This window comes from Myotis daubentonii, chromosome 1, assembly GCF_963259705.1.
Source record: "Myotis daubentonii chromosome 1, mMyoDau2.1, whole genome shotgun sequence".
NCBI classification, from domain to species: Eukaryota; Metazoa; Chordata; class Mammalia; order Chiroptera; family Vespertilionidae; genus Myotis; species Myotis daubentonii.
The window spans coordinates 156,797,164-156,820,868 of record NC_081840.1 but is presented as its reverse complement, the minus strand read 5'-3'; the positions used below and the strand labels follow the sequence as shown (position 1 = coordinate 156,820,868).

General features: G+C 41.4%; 1 non-coding gene and 1 pseudogene across 1 annotated transcript; both read right to left on the bottom strand.

Moving 5' to 3' along the window:
* Positions 1-2,871: 2,871 nt before the first annotated feature.
* On the bottom strand, positions 2,872-3,415 carry LOC132227004 (ferritin heavy chain-like; annotated as a pseudogene).
* A 12,558-nt stretch (positions 3,416-15,973) lies between these two features.
* On the bottom strand, positions 15,974-16,075 carry LOC132223950 (U6 spliceosomal RNA). The gene has a single exon (XR_009450563.1). It is a non-coding gene; the product is annotated as a U6 spliceosomal RNA (small nuclear RNA).
* Positions 16,076-23,705: the final 7,630 nt, after the last annotated feature.

The window sequence follows — 23,705 nt, the reverse complement described above, 5'->3', positions numbered from 1 at the left end:
CTCATTGCTATTTAGATGTTTTCCCAGATCCTTGGAGGCAGCCCCCTCTAACAAGGTTCCATTTCTAAAGCCTGACTTTAGATTTAGCGGCGCTCTGCTTTACCTGAATGAGGCATCATCTCATAACTCTCTACACCAGTGATGGTGAACCTATGAACTCATTTTTTTGGTTGATTTTTCTTTGTTAAATGGCATTTAAATATATAAAATAAATATCAAAAATATAAATCTTTGTTTTACTATGGTTGCAAATATAAAAAAATTTCTATATGTGACACGGCCTCAGAGTTAAGTTAGAGTTTTTCAAAATGCTGACACGCCGAGCTCAAAAGGTTCGCCATCACTGCTCTACACTCATCTCACCACTCTCAAGGGGACGAACGCATGGAATGGGAGATGGCAGCCATGGTAGGAAAAGGAGAATGGCAATCATTGATCTTGCTCCAGACCAGCATTTCCACCATCGAATTTTAATCAAAACACACTTTCCTTTCCTTAGACTGGCCTCAGGGCATGGCATGCCCTTATTGTCCTTTGATTGTTTGAAGGAAAAGACAATCTTACCACGAATGCGTAAGAAAGTCACCCCCTACTCCCACCGTCTCCCTCCTTGTTTAGCAAGGAGATAAAGCAAACGGTGGCCTAACAACCAGCCAGACTCATCTCCCATGTTCTTCATTTATCAAAAATTCAAAGGAGCAAACTACACTGCTGCAGTTCTCCTCCTCCCTGGTAACCTGGGGCCTAACACTGACCTGATAGGGCCAGGCTGGATGGAAGCAGAGTGGAGAGCCTACTCGGCCAACCCAGGTGACTCCCGTCAGAGAGGTTTGGCTCTTGCATATTTCAGGCTGCGGTCACTCTGCCCCAGAATGCTCCTGGCAGAGTCACAGAGTTATGTTTGATGAACAACCAGACTGGCACCAACAAACCACCAGATTCATCTTCTGACTCCATCAGCACCACGTGAAAAGGCTGGAAGCAACATGCAGGCGCACACACCTTTCCTTGGCTCCTCCAGGCGGATCCGTTCATCCTGTCTACACTCTAACCACAGATCGAGTGCTGGACAGGAAGCAGAGCAGTGTGGGCCCGCATATGAACAGTCTGTTGCCTCACCCTTTTTCTTATGCCCAGGAGGCTCTCAGGATGCAGCACCCCAGTATCTGGCACCTCCCTGTATCACTAAACTCCCAGTGCCCTTAGCGTAATCCAGGCACCTACATAGCCTGTTGGCTCTCCACCTCCACCTGTCTGTCTTCTCAGTGCTGGTCCTCTTCTTCCTACTCCATTCTTTTGGACTCAGGAGCTAGGACCTTCTCTGCCTCCAGCCTGCACCGAAACCAGGCTTCAAAACCTGGCTTAAGTCCCTGGGCTTCACAGCCTTTCCACCTTTGACAGCCTCCCACACCTCAGCAACACCTTCAGCTCTTTCTCCATCTAGTGTCCCTGCCACCATCATTCTCAACAGCAGACACCCAGTCCTGTTTAGACACCCGCACAGATTATTATAGCCCCTTCCTAGTCCAGGTTTGTGAGTGGTAAATTCTCCCCAATTAAAAGACCAATTTTTAGTAACATTCATTGTTAGAAAGTTCTTACATATTCAGAAAAATCATGATTATTTCCTACCTAGCTCCTCACCAATACATGCCCAGGAAATTCAAAGTAATTGTAAACTCGAAAATAAGTCTGAAGAGAGAGAGAGAGAGAGAGAGAGAGAGAGAGAGAGAGAGAGAGAGAGAGATTCCCATTAACTATAAGTACACTAGTGGCCCAGTGCACGAAATTTATGCACATTAAAAGGAAATTAATTAGAGGAAATATTTTAATATTGCTATTTGCCTTTTCTCTATAATAGAAGTGTCAGAGATGAAAAAAATTAGTAAAATGTATATGAAAATCTCCCTCCTGTCAGAGTCTGGGGAGTGTGGTGAGACCCAGCATGAAGTCCCCGCCCACCAGCGAATGCCTCAAAATCTCTCGAGACCCAGACTGGACCGGACCCACAAAGCAGTAGGCGCAGCCTCTAGTCCCCTGGCCCTGGCACAAGGACACAAGGGCACAAGGGCACGAGGACACAAGGGCACAAGGGCACAAGGGCATGATGACCATTTGCATATTAGCTTTTTATTATATAGGATAGTAAAGTAGCTGATATTCTTATGATCATTATAGTATGAGATTGATATTACATCTCACTTAAAGATGAGAGTGTTTGCCTTCTGATTTAACTCACTCTTTTGCCTATAATATCAAAGCTTCAATCAGACTAGTTGAACAAGAAAGGGGAGAAGGGACTCAAACACACGTAGGTTAGAACAGGAAGAGACTTTATACTTGTAGGTAGATCATGGATCTAATTACTCTATACCTCTCTTCTCACCATCATAGTTGATCCTTTTTCTCCTTCTTTTTCATGTTCAGCCACCCCAAGCAAAGACGAATTACTAAAGTTGATTTGATTTAGTAACATGTGGTACTCAGAGCCTACTTGGGCTCCAGCGCAGTTACCCAGAGAGAATCAGAGGTCTGTGTGACTGGCAGGCACTACCAGGCATCAGAGTCTTTCCTGTGCACTTGATTCCATTCTTTTGTCTCTAGGCACTGGCAATTCTCAATCAAGTGCTCACATCTCTTAAAGAGAAAAGCAAGCTGATTCACTGGAATTTTAGGTCAACCTATCAGATCTGATGCAGGCTCATTGCATTCTTTTTGTTGTTGTTGTTGTTTTGTACCAAATTACTTTTTGAAGGAACGGTGCAAATGAAAGCCATAAGTGGATGGATGATTTGGTACAAGTTATACAAAAGGTAAAGGTAACTCCAACATGCAAGTCACCCCTGCACCTGTGGGAAGGCAGCCTGAGGCTTAGCTCTCATCACTGTCTCTCAGGGTGTGCTTGTCAAAGAGATTCTCTGTCATGCCAGTTTCAGGGGCTCCCAACCTTCCCAAGTTGGTTACATAGTCACCCAATTCTTTGATGGATTCACCTGCTCATGCAGGTAATGAGTCTCAATGAAGCCACACAAATGAGGGTCATTTCTGTGAGTGGCCAGTGTGTGCAAGTACAGTAGCGACTGATTCACACCTTTTTGCAAGTGTAATACAGACTCCATTGCATGCTGCCTGTTCTCCCAGTCATCCCGGGCTGGTTTCTTGATATCCTGAAGGAATATTCAGCCACCTCATTGGTTCTGCAATTCATCAGTTTCTCAGCATTTTCCCTCTCCTCATGAGACTGGTGATGAAAATATGTGGCAATGTTCTTCAAAGCCACATCATCACAGTCAAAGTAGTAAGACATGGACAGGTAGAAGTAGGAAGCATAGAGCTCCAGGTTGATCAGGCGGTTGATGGAGGCCTCCAAGTCCTGGTGGTAGTTCTGGTGCACCTGTGAGGTGGACGTGGTCATCGTGGTGGGTGGCTAAGGAAAGTAGGCTGCACAGCACTAGAGCTGTGGCAGAGGCCTTGGGGCTGTCCGAGGGAACTATGAAGAGGTGGCTGATGGCTAGATATCGGCAGCTGGCTGGGATGGGGGTCAAGGGCTGGTTCCATCCAAGCATATTGAAGCAGAACACCACAGCGACTCCCCTCAGAGATTGTCTCATTGCATTTCTTGGACTGCATTTTCTTCTCATTGGTTTACACTCTTGGCTTAGGCAATCTTATCTGATCCTGTGGTTTTCTTTTTTTCTTTCTTTTTTGTTGTTGTTGTTGTTTTCTTTTTGATCCTGTGGTTTTCAATGGTATCTACCTTCTGTCACTTCCCAGTTTCTATCTGTTATATCCTTCTGAGCTCCAGACCTATATATTCAATCCCTATTTGACAGCTGCACTTGGTTCTTTCATAGTCATCTCAAACATAGTGTACCTAAACCTGAACATTTGAATCCCCCAAATCCTCACCTCCCTCCACTTGCAGTATGTACCTCCTTCAGTGTTTGCCATTTCAATACGGTATTTTTATTTATTTTTTTTCGACTTCTTTTTTTTTTAAATTAAATCTTTATTGTTCAGATTATTACATTTGTTCCTCTTTTTTCCCCCCCATAACTCCCCTCCTCCCAGTTCCCGCCCCACCCTCCGCCCTCACTCCCCACCCACTGTCCTCATCCATAGGTGCACGATTTTTGTCCAGTCTCTTCCCACATCTCCCACACCCCTTTCCCCCCCAAGAATAGTCAGTCCATTCCCTTTCTATGTCCCTGATTCTATTATAATCAACAGTTCATTCTGTTCATCAGATTATTTATTCACTTGATTCTTAGATTCACTTGTTGATAGATGCATATTTGTTGTTCATAATTTGTATCTTTACCTTTTTCTTCCTCTTCCTCTTCTTAAAGGATACCTTTCAGCATTTCATATAATCCTGGTTTGGTGGTGATGAACTCCTTTAGCTTTTCCTTATCTGTGAAGCTCTTTATCTGACCTTCAATTCTGAATGATAGCTTTGCTGGATAAAGTAATCTTGGTTGTAGGTTCTTGGTATTCATCACTTTGAATATTTCTTGCCATTCCCTTCTGGCCTGCAAAGTTTCTGTTGAGAAATCAGCTGACAGTCATATGGGTATTCCCTTGTAGGTAACTTGGTTTCTTTCTCTTGCTGTTTTTAAGATTCTCTCTTTATCTTTTGCTCTTGGCATTTTAATGATGATGTGTCTTGGTGTGGTCCTCTTTGGATTCCTTTTGTTTGGGGTTCTCCGCGCTTCTTGGACCTGTAAGTCCATTTCTTTCACCAGGTGGGGGAAGTTTTCTGTCATTATTTCTTCAAATAGGTTTTCAATATCTTGCTCTCTCTCATCTTCTGGCACCCCTATAATTCTGATGTTGTTACGCTTGAAGCTGTCCCAGAGGCTCCTTACACTATCCTCGCATTTTTGGATTCTTTTTTCATTTTGCTTTTCCGGTTGGATGTTTTTTGCTTCCTCGCATTTCAAATCATTGACTTGATTCTTGCGCTCCTCTGGTCTGCTGTCGGGAGTCTGTATAATATTCGTTATTTCAGTCCGTGTATGCTTAATTTCTAGTTGGTTCCCCAATATAACATCGAGGGTCTCATTAGTTTTCTTGTAGATCTCATTAAGTTTATCGGCAGCTTCTAAACAGTTCTTGAGAGACCTTAAAAGCGTGGTTCTGAACTCTATATCTTCCTTTGACAATTTTGTCCTGTTTCTTTGTCTCCGCATTTTGTTATGCTTCCTTGGTGCACCCCCTAGTGGTCTTTGTTCGCAGTCTTATAGTTAAACCTTGATTGTTGTAGCTAATCCCAGGGAGGGTTTGACCTCCAGGCCAAGTGGCTATGAGAATCAGCTGTGTCAGCAGTGAGAGAACTTCTGTCCTCTAGGGAGGTGCTAATTTAGCCTTTGCCTGAGGCTATCCAGCAAATGCCTCTGTGCAGCGCTTGGGCAGGGCGGGTCACACAGGATCAACAGGGTGGGCCAGAGAGAGCAGTTATGGCGGCTCTCAGTCCTGTCCCCAGGGGCTCTGCCTCTCTGAGTCCCAGCACCTGCTGCAAAGCTGGGAGAGAAAGCTGCACTCGCTCTGACCGAAGCCAGACAGTCCCGCTTCTCCCGTTTGAGTCTGGGTCCCTAAAGACTCGCCTGTATCTGGAGCTCAGAGTCTGCGACTCCCTCCCGATTGAAAACGCCAACCACGCCCTCCACCGCCAGCCCGCTCCGCGCACTCCGCACCTCAGAATTTGACTTCAGCACTGCGCCTCCTCTGAGTGTCCGTATGCATTTCTCTTTCCTCCTAGTTGTAGGACTTCCACTCAGCCAGCGTTCCTGTGGTTCTGGGTGATGTCCCTTCCATCTTTTAGTTTTACTTTTGAAGTAGTTGTTCAAAGCAGCAAACTCCGGCGTTAACCTATGCCGCCATCTTGGTTCTCCTCAATACGGTATTTTTAATCTCTCATTGCTAATACCTGACACCAGGGTGGTGCCATCCCTGACACTTCCCTCCCTATCTTTCTCACTATCACCCTCATCTAGAACATCACCTAGTCCAATGGAGTCAAGCTTGAAAATGAATTGATAAACCATCCACTTCTCCTGGTCTCTACTGCTCCAACCTGATCCAAGCCACCCTGCTCTCTAACCAGCGCTACATAAGAGCCTGGGGGTTGGTCTCTCCTGCCCCCTATTTTGCTGCCCACCTCCAACTCGCTATGCAGCAACCATAACAAATGTTTTTATTGTGGTAAAATATGTAGAAAAATTTACCATTTTAACCATTTTTAAGTAGTTCAATAGCATAAGTACATTGTTGTGTAACCACCACCACCATCCATCTTCAGAACTTTGTCATCTTTCCCAGCCAAAACTCTGCACCTATTAAATAATAATAACACCCCACTCTCCCTACCTACCTACCCACAGGCACTGATAACCATCATTCTACTTTCTGTTTCTGTGAATTTGGCTACTCTGGAAACCTCACATAAGTGTAATCAGACAATGTTTGTCCTCTTATATCTGGCATTTATTTAGCATAATGTTTTCTTTTTTTCTTTTTTCTTTTTTTAATTGTTTTATTGCTTAAAGTATTACAAAGAGTATTACATATGTCTCCTTTTTTTCCCGCCCTTAACAATCCCGCAGCCTCCCCTACCCCACAGTGTCTTATGTCCATTGGTTATGCTTATATGCATGCATACAAGTCCTTCAGTTGATCTCTTACCCGCCCCCCAATCCTCCCTGGCCTTCCCGCTGTAGTTTGACAGTCTGTTCGATGTTGCTCTGCCTCTGTATCTACTTTTGTTCATAAGTTTATAATGGTCTTGCCGAAACCGGTTTGGCTCAGTGGATAGAGCGTCGGCCTGCGGACTGAAGGGTCCCGGGTTCGATTCCGGTCAAGGGCATGTACCAGGGTTGCGGGCACATCCCCAGTAGGAGATGTGCAGGAGGCAACTGATCGATGTTTCTCTCTCATCGATGTTTCTAACTCTCTATCCCTCTACCTTCCTCTCTGTAAAAAATGAATAAAATATATTTTAAAAAAAAGTTTATAATGGTCTTTATTATCCATGAGTGAGTGAGATCATGTGGTGTTTTTCCTTCATTAACTGGCTTATTTCACTTAGCGTAATGCTCTCCAATTCCGTCCATGCCGTTGCAAATGGTAAGAGTTCCTTCTTTTTTACAGCGGCATAGTATTCCATCGTGTAGATGTACCACAGTTTTCTAATCCATTCATCTACTGATGGGCACTTAGGCTGTTTCCAGATCTTAGCTATGGTGAATTGTGCTGCTATGAACATATGGGTGCACATATCCTTTCTGATTGGTGTTTCTGGTTTCTTGGGATATATCCCTAGAAGTGAGATCACAGGGTCAAATGGGAGTTTCATTTTCAGTTTTTTGAGGAAACTCCATACTGTCTCCCATAGTGGCTGCACCAGTCTGCATTCCCACCAGCAGTGCACAAGTGTTCCTTTTTCTCCACATCCTCTCCAGCACTTGTCATTTGTCGATTTGTTGATGATAGCCATTCTGACAGGTGTGAGATGGTATCTCATTGTTGTTTTGATTTGCATCTCTCAGATGATTAGTGACTTTGAGCAAGTTTTCATATGTCTCTTGGCTTTCTGAATGTCCTCTTTGAAAGGTGTCTATTTAGGTCCTTTGCCCATTTTTTGATTGGATTGTTTATCTTCCTTTTGTTAAGTTGTATGAGTTCCTTATAAATGTTGGAGATTAAACCCTTATCAGATATAACATTGGCAAATATGTTCTCCCATGCAGTGGGCTTTCTTGTTGTTTTGTTGATGGTTTCTTTTGCTGTGCAGAAGCTTTTTATTTTGATGTAGTGCCATTTGTTTATTTTCTCTTTAGTTTCCAATGCCTTAGGAACTGTATCCGTGAAGAAATTGCTTTGGCATATGTCTGAGATTTTGTTGCCTTTGGATTCTTCTAGTATTTTTATGGTTTCCCGTCTTACATTTAAGTTCTTTATCCATTTTGAGTTTGTTTTGGGGTATGGTGTAAGTTGGTGGTCTAGTTTCATTTTCTTGCATGTATCCGTTCAATTTTCCCAACACCAGTTATTGAAGAGACTATCTTGACTCCATTGTATGTTCTTGCCTCCTTTGTCAAATATTAATTGAGTATATTGGTTCGGACCGATTTCTGGGCTCTCTATTCTATTCCATTGATCTATATGTCTGTTCTTGTGCCAATACCAGGCAGTTTTGAGAACAGTGGCTTTGTAATACAATTTGATATCTGGTATTGAGATCCCACCTACTTTGTTCTTTCTCAAGATCGCTGCAGCTATTCGGGGTCTTTTTTTATTCCAGATGAATTTTTGGAGAGTTCGTTCTAGGCCTGTGAAATATGCCATTGGTATTTTAATGGGAAGTGTGTTGAATTTATAGATTGCTTTGGATAGTATGGACATTTTAATGATGTTGATTCTACCAATCCAAGAACATGGTATTTTCTTCCATCTGTTTATGTTTTCCTCTATCTCTTTTTTCAATGTCTTGTAGTTTTCTGAGTAGAGTTCTTTTACTTCCTTAGCTAAGTTTATTCCTAGGTAGCGTAATTTTTTTGGTGTGATGGTAAATGGGATTATTCTTTTAGTCTCTCTTTCTGTAAGTTCACTATTGGTGTATAGAAATGCCATAGATTTATTGGTGTTAACTTTGTATCCTGCTACATTGCCAAATTCATTTATTAAGTCTAATAGTTTTTTGATGGAGTCTTTAGTTTTTTTTATGTATAATATCATGTCATCTGCAAATAAGGACAGTTTTACTTCTTCTTTTCCAACTTGGATGCCTTTTATTTCTTATTCTTGTCTAATTGCAATGGCTAATACTTCCAGTACTATATTGAACAGGAGTGGTGAGAGTGGGCATCCCTGTCTTGTTCCTGTTCTTAGGGGAAATGGTGTTAGTTATGGTCCAATGAGTATGATGTTGGCTGTGGCCTGTCATATATGGCTTTTATTATGTTGAGGTATGATCCTTCTATTCCCACCTTGCTGAGAGTTTTTATCAAAAATGGGTGTTGATTTTGTCAAATGCTTTTTCTGCATCAATTGATATGACTATGTGGTTTTTTTCCTTCAATTTTTTATGTGATGTATCACGTTTATTGATTTGCAGATATTGTACCATCCTTGCATCCCTGGGATAAATCCTACTTGGTCATGGTGTATGATCTTTCTGATGTACTGCTGGATCCGATTTGCTAAGATTTTGTTGAGGATTTTGGCATCTATGTTCATGAGGGATATTGGCCTGTAATTCTCTTTCATTGTGTTGTCTTTACCTGGTTTTGGTATTAGGGTGATGTTGGCTTCATAGAATGAACTTGGAAGTGTTCCTTCCTCTTGGATTTTTTGTAGTAGTCTGAGGAAGATAGGTTTTAGTTCTTCCTTGAATGTTTGATAAAACTCCCCTGTGAAGCCGTCTGGCCCTGGGCTTTTGTTTGATGGAAGCTTTTTGATGACTGCTTCAATTTCTTCCATAGTTATTGGCCTGTTGAGATTTTTAGATTCTTCCTGATTGAGTTTTGGAATGTTGTATTTTTCTAGGAATATGTCCATTTCCTCCAGGTTGTCTAATTTGTTGGAGTAGAGTTGTCCATAGTATTGTTTAACAATCATTTGTATTTCTGTGGGATCTGTTGTTATTTCTCCTCTTTCATTTCTGATTTTGTTTATTTGGGTCCTCTCTCTTTGCTTCTTGGTGAGCCTGGCCAGAGGTTCATCAATCTTGTTTATCCTTTCAAAGAACCAGCTCTTGGTTTCATTGATTTTATGTATTGTTTTGGGGGTCTCTATGTCATTTATTTCTGCTCTAATCTTTATTATCTCCTTCCTTCTGCTCACTCTGGGCTTTTCTTGTTGCTCTCTTTCTAATTTTTTGAGTTGTAGAGTTAGATGATTTATTACCATTTTTTCTTGTTTTTTTGAGGTAGGCCTGTAGAGCTATAAACTTCCCTCTCAGGATTGCTTTCATTGTGTCCCATAGGTTTTGGATTGTTGTGTTTTCATGTCATTAGTTTCCAGGATGTTTTTAATTTCTTCTTTGATCTCATTGGTAACCCAATCAATATTTAATAACATGCTATTCAGCTTCCAAGTGTTTGAGTATTTTGGATTGTTTTTATTGTAGTTTATTTCTAATATGATGCCCTCGTGGTCTGAGAAGATGCTTGGTATGATTTCAATCTTCTTGAATGTGGGGAGACTTTGTTTGTGACCCAATATGTAGTCTATTTTTTAATATGTCCCATGAGCCCTTGAGAAAAATGTATATTCTGTGGCTTTGGGGTGAAGTGTTCTGAAGATGTCAATTAAGTCCATCTGATCTAGTGAGTCATTTAGGATTGCTGTTTCTTTGCTGATTGTTTGTCTAGAGGATTTATCCAGTGATGTCAGTGGTGTATTAAAGTCCTCTACTATGACTGTATTGTTGTCAATCTCTCCTTTGATATCTTCCAGGAGTTTTTTTATGTATTTGGGTGCCCCTGCATTGGGTGCATGTATGTTTATCAGGGTTATATCCTCTTGTTGTATAGATCCCTTTAGTATTATGAAGTGGCCTTCCTCATCTCTTGTTATGGCCTTCACTTTGGGGTCTATTTTGTCCGATATAAGTATTGCTACCCCAGCTTTTTTTTCATTTCCATTTGCCTGAAAGATATTTTTCCATCCCTTCACTTTCAGTCTGTGTGAGTCCCTTCTTCTGAGGTGGGTCTCTTGTAGACAGCAAATGTATGGGTCATGTTTTTTTATCCATTCAGCCACTCGATGTCTTTTGGTTGGAGCATTTAGTCCGTTTACGTTTAAAGTTATTACTGAAAGGTACTTGTTTGTAACCATTTCTTTTTGTGTGTGGCTGTAGCATAATGTTTTCAACGTTCATCCATGTTATAGTACCTATATGTCAGAATTTCTTCTGTGTAAGGCTGAATAACAGTACATATATACCACATTTTGTTTAGCCTTATATCTGTTGATGAATATGTGGGTTGTTTCCATCTTTTGGCTATTGAGAATAATGCTGCTATGAACATGCAGGTACAAATACGTTTGGGTCCTTGCTTTCAATTCTTTTGGGTATATATCCAGGAGTAGAATTGTTGGATCAGTGATGAATCTATGTTTAAATTTATGAGTAACCATAACAAACTTAAAAACATTAGTTGGAGCCTTAGCCAGTTTTGCTCAGTGGATAGAGCATCAGCCTGCAGACTAAAGGGTCCTGGGATTAGTTCCCGTCGAGGGCACATATCTTGGTTGTAAGCTCGACCCCGGAGGCAACCAATCTATGTGTCTCTCATATCTATGTTTTTCTCTGTGTCTCTCCCCCTCCCTTCCACTCTCTCTGAAAATAAATAAAAAAATATCCTTGGGTGAGGATCAACACACACAAAAATTTGTTGGATTATGTCTTTCCTAAAGTCCTTTGATGACTTCCCATTGCACCTGGTAATCACTAAACAGATGTCCCAAATTTTGCCTATCTGCCCTGGCCTTTCCCACCTTACTCCATTTCACTCAGCCCCTTCCTTTCTCACCCTGTTCCAGCCTCACTGATCTTCTTTCTGTCACTCAAGGACACAAAGTGCATCCTTGTTTCATCACCTTCACATAGCTTTTCCCTGTCTTGAATTTAATTTTTTCTACTCTTCTACTCTCCGGGTCTCAATTTAAATATCACAGGAAAGTCTTCCCTAAGCTAGTCCTAGGCCTCTCCCATGTCCCCACCCCTCAACTGCCCACCCACCCACCCACCCCCCACATACACTCCCTGCCATCTAATCCTGATGTTTGGATATAACCTGTATCTCTCAGTTTATTTGTTTAGGGGTTGTAAGATCAAGGCACCCGACTCTCACATTCTCACTCTTATCCACAGCATGGATGACTTGGTTGAATAAATGAAGAGCCATGTTACATTATGAATTGTTGTTGTTACTTTTCTTGCTGTTGCTTATGTGTCTTCATAAAATGATGGTTGAGCTCTCCTATTGGTGTTTGTATTTGCTATGCCATCTGCCATGCACAGAATGTTGTATCCTCCTAAAATTCATTTGTTGAAGCCCTGGTCCTCAATGTGATGGTATTTGGAGTGGGCCTTTAGAGGTGATTTGGTCATGAAGGCAGGGACAGGATTGGTGCCCTTATAAGAAGAGACACCAGAGAGCTTGATCGATCTCTTTTATGGAGTGCACTAAGGAAAGGCTATGTTAGGATACAGTGAGAAGGCAGCCATCTGTAAGCCAGGAAGAGAGCTCTCACCAGAAATCAACCATGCTGGGACTCTGATCTTGGACTTCCAGCCTCCAGAACTGTGAGAAAATAAATGTCTTTCATTTAAGCCATCTAGCCTATAGTATTTTTTTATGGCAGCCAGAGCAGACGAATATACCCTCTACCTCAAATCATCATGTTACACTCAACTGGTATAACATGAGCATGTTACTTAGCATTGCTGTCATTATATCTCATAATAGAATTGGTTGTTCATATGTCTGTTCCTTTTTCCTCCCATTGATTTTTAGATAGAGTGGAAGGAAGGGAGATAGAGAGAAACATTGATGTGAGAGAGACACATCCATTGGTTGCCTCCCCAAGTGCCCTGACCAGGACTGGGGATCAAACCTGCAACCCAGGTACATGCCCTTGACCAGGAATCCAACCTACGGCCCTTCGGTGCGCAAGCCAACACTCTAATCACTGAACCACACTGGCCAAGGCTCATGTGCCTATTTCTATCATCAGACTTAAACTACTAGTTGAGATAGGAACCACATGTGATTTATTTCTTCTTTATCTCACCTGTTGTTAACCCCATTCAGAGCCATACACTGAGAGGCATATTTTTAAAAGTTGGCTGAAATTATTTGGTGGCTTGGTTTAAATACGACTCTAGCAATTTTACATTTATGAACATATTCTCTTTCCAAAAACAGTTTTGAATAAACTTGGTTTCTCAAATGTTAGTAATTGTCAAACATTTTAAATCACTATCTAGCCATATTGCAATTAGAGCAAAATTATGGTGCATAGTTATGCTAACTAGGGAGTGATTTAAGTTATCACATTTCTCTCTATTTTGTGAATGTTTTGTCAGCATTCAGACTGAATGACTAAATTATTTAAATGTCTCTCTGTGTGTATACACAAATGTTAATAATAACTACCATTGCTGAGTTCCTGCATCTTGTAAACCCATAGTGATGAGCTCTTAATGCTATGCTAAAGTGCTTTATATATATATGATATAATTTAATCTTCACATAATCCTATTAATATAAATATTTTTATTCCAGGCTTGTGGAAGGGAAAACAGATTCTCACAAAGATTGAGTAACTCCCTAAGGCTACCTAGCAGGTGAGTGGTAGAGTTAGGATTTGAACTCAGGCTAAGTCCAAAACCACACCCTTACATATTTGCTGTGAGTAACCAGTCAGCTTTATCTTCCCCAAAGTCCGGGCTACGCTCATTTCCTTCTTTTATGCATCCTCAGTGCAATGGAAAGCAACCTTATCCTTTGAGTTGATCTTATTTCTTAAGCTGGGAGGTCTCCCTGAGAACAGAAGTTACAGTTTAGGGAAAATTTCAGGTCATTTAACGGTCAGGGCAGGCTAGGTCATGCTTAGTGAAAACAACCTCAAAATCCCAATGGCATACAACAACAAACAGTTTATTTCCAGCTCACATTATGTCTGTTGCAGGCGTAGCTCCATGTCCAGAACCCACGCTTGCGGCAGCCTTTATCTGACATTGCCTTTCTTCAGACAGAGTAAAAGGGGGACAGTGAAAACATACAATGACCTGATATTATGGGGTGGGAATTACAGTCCTTGCCCAGAAAGGAGCAGCTATTACTTTGAACAATATTACAGCCTATCATAAAGTGCTTTTCACTATGAAAAGAAACACAGATTATTTCAATCTGGCAAGAACATTTTTGTTCTGTATTCCATAAATCCATAGCACTGTGCTGCTTTTGCCAGAACACTATAGTAATCACTTATTTTTAATTTAAAAGGATAACATTTCATCTAAGAACTTTGAACTCAGAGAATGCATAATTTAAGGTGTATGAAACAGAGGACTTTTTAAATAAACAACACAACATGAATATTATAAAACTAATTTTTCAAAATTCAAATACAAACTCTTCTATATAAGTGTACATTATATCTTCTGCACAACAGTCATCAATTCAAAAATTAGAAATATTTTCATCACTAAATTTTGGCCCTGATCAGCCCCCCACACCCGGCCAGCCCAGCCTCCAATCAACCCCCAACACCCCAATCAGGTGTGGAGCCAGCTGGCCAACTGCCTGCAGCCCCTGAACCACCTAAACGACCAGTCACTGTGACACACACTGACCACTAGGGGGCAGACACTCAATGCAGGAGCTGCCCCCTGGTGGTCAGTGCGCTCCCACAGGGGGAGCGCCACTCAGCCAGAAGCTGGGTTCATGGCTGATGAGCACAGTGGCGGTGGCAGGAGCCTCTCCGGCCTCCACAGCAGCTCTAAGGAGCATCAAGCCAAGCAGTAAGGAGTGAGCAGGTGGGCGGTTTGGAGCAAGGGGTCCCAGATTGCGAGATGGCGCAGGCCAGGCTGAGGGACCCCCATTTCCCCTTCCCCACGCATGATTTCATGCATTGGGCCTCTAGTATATATATATATATATATATATATATATATATATATATATATATATATATATATAATGGAATAACATTTAGCCATAAAAAATGAAGGAAATCCTGCCATTTGCAACAATATGAATGAATCTGGAGGTTATGCTAATTGAAATAAACCAGATACAAAAAAGACAAATATTGTATGATCTCATTCACATGTGAAATATTTAACAGTCAAACTCATAGAAACAGAGATTAATATGACAATTGCTAGGGGATGGGGGAAAGAGGAAATAGGAGGTATTGGTCAGAGGATACAAAGTTTTAATTATGCAGGGTGAAAAATTTCTGGAGCACTAATGTACAGCATGGTGAATATAGTTAACAATGTTTATCATATACTTGAAATTTGCTAAGAGAATGGATATTAAGTGATCTCATCACAAAAATACAAAAGAAAATAACTATGTGAGGTGATAGATGTGTTAATTAGTTTGACTTTGATAATCATTTCACAATATATATATATATCAATCATCACCTGGTATACCTTAAATATACACAGTTTTTATTTTTCAATTATACCTCAATTAAGCTAGAGGGAAGAGGGGGAGCAGGCGGGACAAACAAAGAAAAGAAACAGATTTAGCCTGAGATGCCTGGTTTTGTGATTTGTGATCTTGAACGAATAACTCATCACCCCTGACCCTCAGGATCTTTTATTGGTAAATGAATTTTAATAATATCTGACTCATGTCATCATTGAAAAAATTTAAATGAGATCCTCTGTATCAGGGTATCTCAACCTCAGCATTATTGACATTTAAGCCAGATAATTCTTTGTTGTAGGGGCTGTCCTGTGCATTGTAGGATGTTTAGCAGCATTCCTAGCCTTTGCCCATTACAGCAACACTCTCCCACGCTGGTGTGACCAACAATGACTCCAGATAATTCCAAATCCTCTGGTGGGGTGGAGTGGGGGTAGGAGATGTTGCCCCTAATTGAGAACTACTGCTATATGAAGGTATTTTGTAAAATCATAAAACATTGTCCAGTTGTTGATGTTTTTAATATTAAAGCTCATTCTTTATTTAAAATGTTTTTCAATCAGTTTATATTCAATATTCTTTTGTATTAGTTTCAAGTGTACAGCATAGTGGTTAGGCAATCATATACTTTACAAAGTGTTCCTCCTGATACTTCCAGTACCCAGCAGGCACCATACATAACTGTTACAAAATTGTTGACTCTATTTCCTATGCTGTACTTGACATCCCCATGACTGTTTTGTAACTACACATCTGTAATTTTCAATCCTTTCACCTTTTTCACCCAGTCTCCCAACAAAAATTTAGAGCGCTTCATGAATCTGTGTGTCATCCTTGCTCAGGAGCCATGCTGATCTTCTCTGTACCAATTTTAGTACACGTGCTGCCGAAACGAGCACCAGTTGTTGATTATTATTAACATGCAATTATTTTCTTTTTTTATTTTTCACCATCCTCAAGAAATTTTATTCATACTTAGGTGGATGAAAAATTAAAATACTTATTTTAAACCACAATTGAATTTATACACTAAGAACATACCTCTGCCTTCTCTTTCACTAGTAACTGAACGCATTCTAGGCAGAGGGAAAAGCTAGTGTGAAGGTTCCAAGGAAGAAAGAAGTCCAGTGAGTGGAGATTACTGACAGAGGAGGAGAGTGGTAAAGGAGATTTCTTATGCTAAGGCAAAAGGATTTTAAATTCAATCAAAGTTGTCATTATCAAGAATTTTAAAATAATGAAGAGACTCTTATTTGCAGCCTATATTATAATTGTTACCTTGTAGTTACCCTTAGATCCCACCAAAAGTGTACCTCAGCTGCAAAGACAGAATTACCTGAGACACAGTGATTCAGGGCTGTTGCCCCTAGCTGTGCCCACCAGGAGCCTCTGCCCAGCCCCTCTGTTTCATCTTCCAGACCAGGCATACCCGATGCTTACGGTACTCCTGGATCATTATGTGTCCCATCGATTCCACTCTCCCTTGTCCTCAATAGGCAGCAGCTGGCTCCTGAAACAGATGTAGATGACTTACTTGGGCTGCACTCAGCACCTTGCTTCAGAGCAGCAAATGCCAGCTATCCTTCAAAATATGTGCTATTTGCAGGGATGATGGGGCTTGTGGTCAGACACTGCTCTGTTATGAATGCCCTCTGAGGAGTTCAGTATAGGGATGGATCGCGATGATTTTAAAGTAGCCACTTCCAAATCTTGACTGGCTATATTGATATATACAGAAGAGCAGTGGCACGGAAAATGTAAGAGCCACCAAGATTCCCTATGGAAATGTACAATGATGGTTGTGTGGCATGCAGAAGTCCTGGTTGTTTTATGTTTCTAACAAAGTTTGAGCACACAACAACCATTTTTTAGAGAAGGGGGTCACGTGGTCCCCAAGCATATGAGAAACAGGAGAGAGTCAGGGACCAAATGCACAGAGCTCTTCCCATTATTGACTGTGAAGCCCCCAGACTGTGTCCCCTTCAAGTGCTGGTACAATTTCTCCATCTTTCTATGCTCTGTATCTGTTTTTGTCTGAGTCTTTTGGGCTGCTATTCCACAGACTGAGGGGGCTTAAACAATAGACGTTTATTTCTCACTTGGAGGCTAGAAGTCCAAGACCAAGGTACCGGCAGATTTGATGTCTGGTGAGAGTCTACTTCCTGTTCCATAGATGAGACTACGTTTTTGCTGTGCCATCACATGGTGGAAGGGTGAGGGAGCTCTCTGGGGTCTCTTTTATAAGGGCTCTAATCCCATTCACCAGGGCTGCACCCTCATGACCTCATCACCCCCCAAAGGCCCCACCTCCTAATACCATCACTTTGGGTATCAGGATTTCAACAGATGAAATTGGGGAGGGGGCACAAAACACTCAGTCCATAACAACATCTGACACTTGAAAGCTATTTAATGAATTATACATTTGCATCAAACTGTAGTTCTCAATCTGGCCAGCATATTGGAATACCTGGACAACTTGAAAAATATTTACTGGTACATGAGCCCTACCCCCCAGAGATTCTGGTGGGGACATGTGCTGGACATTTTCAGCTCCACTGATGGTTCTCGGGAGAAGTGCCCTCTGAGACCTTTACTGGGTCCTGCCCATCAGGCCTGCTCTGTGACACTCTAAGTGCTAATTGTGTGCATGTCTCTTTCCTATTGATTTTTTGTGGCATTAGGGAGCCCAGATGAGAGTAATTATCCACTATGCCCTTAAAAAAAACAGTGAAAGAACACTAAGATCTTCCTAGTTTATTTTTTAAAAAACTTTGTTTTATTGCTTAAAGTATTACAAAGAGTATTACATATGTCTCCTTTTTTTATTTTTTCCCCCCTTGACCTTCCCCTGGCCTCCTCTACCCCCCAGTGTCTTGTGTCCATTGGTTATGCTTATATACATGCATACAAGTCCTTTGGTTGATCTCTTACCCGCCCCCCAACCCTCCCCGCTGTAGTTTGACAGTCTGTTCGATGCTGCTCTGCCTCTGTATCTATTTTTTGTTCATCAGTTTATAATGGTCTTTATTATCCATAAATGAGTGAGATCATGTGGTATTTTTCCTTCATTGACTGGCTTATTTCACTTAGCATAGTGCTCTCCAGTTCCATCCATGCTGTTGTAAATGGTAAGAATTCCTTCTTTTTTACAGTAGCATAGTATTCCATCATGTACATGTACCACAGTTTTCTAATCCATCCATCTCCTGATGGGCACTTAGGCTGTTTCCAATTCCTAGTTTCTTATATGCCACTCTGCAGACAGGGGGCAGTTAATATTTATGCTCATCGCTTTGTGAAAGTTCTCAGCACATATAAATTACTAACAGTGTTTCAAACATCAGATTATTTAACATTGGGTGATAAATAACCTGAATAGAGGCATCTGTCTATCTGTATTAGTGCATTCCGGGGGAAGCAGGGGGGGGGACAGAAGCAAAATAGGAATAGTTTTATCAAATTATGTCGCAGTTATTTCTCAATTGTTTGGGAAAGAATTTTTTCAGCCCTTATACTTTCATGAATATGTTGTTGGTTTTAGTCAAGTTTGAGGAGAGCAGGCATGTGTGAGTGGGTTTGTAAAAATTTTGCCCAGCATGGAGATCTTTTTTTAACCCACTGGCAAGATAGCGATCAGACACCACATTCTTGGTGAAAAGCCTCTTTTCCAGAGAGCGTGCATTCAAGAAGAAAATAAAACTTGAATTGCTATTCGTAAAGCAGAATTTGAAAGACAGATGGAAGGAATAGGTTCCATGGGAAAGGAAAGAAGGAAGAAAGGGAAGGAATGACTTGCCAAAGTAAAGCTGGCTGTGACTTGGAGTTCTTTCAAAAATGCCAGGAACCTTGAGAGTCAAACACTTTCCTCTCCCAGGAGGAGATGCAGGGCTAATAGCAGTTCAATAACTGGAAATGCACTTCTCCGAAGCAGAGCTCCACTTGGAAAGCATTAAAAGAGTTAACTAAAGGCCTTTTCTCCTTTAGTGACTCAATTATGGGGTCAGTGAGAAGCACATAAAAATTGTTAGTAGAGCCCAGCCAGTGTGGCTCAGTGGTTGAGCATCAACCTATGAACCAGAAGGTCACAGTTTGATTCCCGGCCAGGGCACATGCCTAGGTTTCAGGCTTGAGCCCCAGTGCAGGGGGGGGGGGGGGGGGAGTGCAGGAGGCAACCAATAAATGATTTTCTCTCATCATTGATGTTTCTCTCTCGCGCTCTCTCTCTCGCTCTCTCTCTAATAAAAACATATTTTTTTAAAAGAAAAGAAAAATATTTCAATAGGTTTTTTTTTTTTTAAAGTCATTAGTAGAGGGATTCTTAATCCAGATTTTGTGATCCTCTAGGTTCATGAATGAGTTCTAGGTGATCTGTGAAAACCCCCAAATTTAGGCTACAGCTAAATTCAAGTTCAGAAGAAGGGTTGTAGGGTGGATGTGGGGTGAAGGGGGTCAAAGGGGCAAAAATGGGGCATCTGTAATACTTTCAACAATAAAGATAATTTTTAAAAAGAAGAAGGGTTTTATGTTAGATTGGTCATATTTAGAAGACATTTTCATATTACAACCATTGTTCTGGGTGCACATTTTATTCTTCACTAATACATATTTATTTGATCATAGCAAGTACTTTCTTGACATATCTAATCTTTCCTGATGTTCTAAAGTACCCAATAAATGTTACAAGTAGAGGTAGTAAAGTAACACATTTTGTAAATGTCTTTTTGTTAAAATCCAGGAAAAAAATTCTCTTTTGGAAATGGAATGGCTAAATGGCCTCTTTAAAAGGGCACGTTGCATTGTGCCCTAGTTTGAGAGAAGATGGGTGAGAAGGACGTGCACAGGGCTCTATGCCAGTGTGACTATAGTGAGCCAAGATTACCTGCTGTCCCGTAGCTCATTTTGGGTTGTTGGGTGCATTTTGGGTTGTTGGGTGCATTTGGGGTTGTTGGGTGCATTTGGGGTTGTTGGTTGCACTTTGGGTTGTTGGGTGCTGGAGGCAAATTCCAGCAGGTCATAATTATGCAAGAAGTTCATCAGAAGGCTGATGGACCTTGGGTCTTCAGCAGGGCTGAAGATCTGCATATTATTACCTGCTGCCAAACAGCTGAGGACAATTCCCCTAACCTGATAGTCCTTTATTGTTTACCCAACCTTATCTTTGATATGTATATCTGTTTTGCTAAAGGGCAAAATGTGATTAAAATGCTGTGGGTCCAGAGATTCTGGGAGCCACTTCACTAGAGAGCTGGTTTCCACCTGGTTCCCCATGCCTTCCAAATTTATATTTCTTGTCCAGTCTCTATCCATTTATGTCTCCAGATTCCTGAACCCTTGCTGCAGAAAGACTGCGGCAGTTGGGGTGTTTTTGTTTTTGTTTTGTTTTTTGCTGTGCATATAATATAAATCATGGACAAGTGAGTCCTAACTTTATAGCTTCTAGTATGTCTAGATGCTAAAGATTTTGCCAGTGCTTGACAAAAGTAGAGTTAGTAAGCTATTTTGTACATTTTGTGTTAAAATTCATAGGAAAGGCTTTTCTAAAAAATGACTTGTAGACATTGTTAAAATCCTCTCTGGGCATTGCCCAGGTGCCCACTGGTTGATAGCAGACAGAAGAGTTCTAGGCCAGAATGGTCCTACCTAGAAGACACTTTCAGGATTCAGCTTATGTTACATGACATGTATGAAGTTTGTTTCATGCTACTATGGTCCTTATCTTAGGTCTTTATCTGAAACATCTAGTCTTTTTAGATATTTAAATTGCACAACCTGTGTTAAAAGGTTAAAAAAAAACACCTTAGTATTTTTTTTCCTGTTAATTCACTAGGCATGATTACCTTTCGAGGATGAATTTTTCAACTTAATCTCTTGGAATAGTATACTGACTGTCACAAGGGGAGTGAGGGGGTCGGTCTATGACCATAAGTTCTTAAACAAATTCAGACTATTCTAAGTGGGCATTTTAGTTAACATTGGTGTCTATTTAAAAACAAGTTCTAAGCCCTAACTGGTTTGGCTCAGTGGATAGAGTGTTGGCCTGCGGACTAAAAGGTCCCAGGTTCAATTCCGGTCAAGGGCATGTACCTTGGTTGCAGGCACATCCCCAGTAGGAGGTGTGCAGGAGGCAGCTGATGTTTCTAAGTCTCTATCCTTCTCCCTTCCTCTCTGTAAAATATCAATAAAATACATTTTTTAAAAAATAAAATAAAAACAGGTTCTAAGTGCCCACAGTGTATTCAAAGCAGAGGTAGTAAAATAACCCCTTTATAAATGTCCTTTTATTAGTTTATAAGAAGGACTTTTGTTAATCTACCTCTGGAGCAGAGTCTTTACTATAATTAATAGAAAAGAAGCACCTTAGACATGGAATTGTTAAGCCACTTTTGAGATATATGTATACAGTACTAGTATGTATCAGGACTTGTTCATTGGGTTGGCGGCTGAGGGGCAAAAAGAAGGTCAAGAAAGGAATTATACAGATATAAAGATGTGTGCATATTTACACCTTGATGATAACTACAGATGAATTTGTACATCTCTCTTCCCTGTGCTACACAAATACACTGTTAAATAAGTCAGTGGTAGAGTAGGAACCAAGATGGCGGCATAGGTACACACTTGTACTTGCTGCCTCACACAACCACATAAAAAATACAACCTAAAGACAAAACAGATATCATCCAGAACCACAGGAAGGCTGGCTGAGTGGAAATTCTACAACTAGAAGGAAAGAGAAAAGCGCACTGAAGTGGGTAGGAGGTACAGAGGTGCAGAAGTGCAAGGTACAGAGGTGTGTGTGGAAATGGGCTGGCAACTGGATACGCTGTTGTCTTTTTCAATCGGGAGGGAGATACAAGGTTCCAATTGCTCTGCACTCCAGTTCTGGGCGAGACTCTGGGGACCCAGACTATCTACGGTGAGAAGCTAAACTATCTGTCATCGGGCCGGAACTTGAGGGTCGCTTTCTCGCAGAGGTGCTTGCTGTGATCATTTTTCCTGCATGGGGCTGTGGAACACAGAGACCCTGGGACCTCTCCAAGACAGAGTAGACTGGCAGCCATTGCAGTTTGCTCTGCCCTGATGATTCCCTGAGACCCCGCCCTACCCAATTTACAACCCCACCCAAGCTGTGAGCAGAGGCTTTTGCATATGAATGGCCAGTTCTTTTGCAATCTAAAACCTAACAAACTGCAGCTGGGTCAAAGAGCATCAAAGCCTCCAAAAGAAGGCCTAGACCAGTGGTCGGCAAACTCATTAGTCAACAGAGCCAAATATCAACAGTACTTCTTCAAAATAGACTCACCCCGGCCGAAAACCGACTTCTGTGCATGGGCCATGAAGTTTCAATTGCACTGTATGCACACCCGCATGTGGTATTTTGTGGAGCCACACTCAAGGGGCCAAAGAGCCACATGTGGCTCTCGAGCCGCAGTTTGCCGACCACGAGCCTAGACAACAGCCTGCATTGCTTCGCAGCTGGGGCTCATCTGGGCACTTCCAAACCCCAAAGAGGAGGAATCTGCAGATCTCTCTAGAGCTCCTGCTGGGCAGCTTCAGGCAATGGCTGACTTTGCACCTCCTTGGAGATCCAAGAGCCAGTGTACCCAGTGGTCAGAGTGAATCCATACCAGAATGCAACTTTTCACATCCATAAGTGACACACTCAAGGGGCAGACTCAGGGAGCACCAAAGCCCCACTGAAGCAAGTTCTGCCCCATAAGGGTGTTTCCAGCATAGCAGTTCTCTTATTGTAGACATAGCTAGCTGGTCCTCACAGCCAATTGGCCTGGTGGTCAATTCCAACAGCAATCAAGGCTTAACTACAACAAGACTGTGCACAAAGTCCATAAAGGGGTGCACCAAGCGTGTCCACCTCAGGTGATTGAGGAGGCTGGTCCACTGGACCTTATAGGACACCTACCACACAAAGCCACTCTATCAACACAGGGAAGCAGCCAAAATGTGGAGACAAAGAAACATGTCACAAATGAAAGAAATGGAGGAAAGCAAACTACTACAGAGTTCAAAACCATGGTTATAAGGTTACTCAAGACTCTTCTAGAAACCTCCAAGAAATATAGTGAGACCCTCAAGGATATGAAAAAGGACCAATTAGAAATTAAGCATACACTGACTGAAATAAAGAATAATATACAGAGATCCAACAGCAGACTAGAGTACCCAAAGAATCAAGTCAAAGATTTGAAATACGAAGAAGCAAAAAACACCCAACCAGAAAAGCAAAAAGAAAAAAGAATCCAAAAATATGAAGATAGAGTAAGGAGCCTCTGGAACAACTTCAAGCATACCAACATCTGAATTATGGGGGTGCCAGAAGAAGAGAGAGAGAGCAAGATATTGAAAACCTATTTGAAGAAATAATGACAGAAAACTTCCCCTACCTGGTGAAAGAAATAGACTTACAAGTCCAGGAAATACAAAGAAGCCCAAATAAGAGGAATCCAAAGAGGACCACACCAAGACACATCATAATTAAAATGCCAAGGGCAAAAGACAAAGAGAATC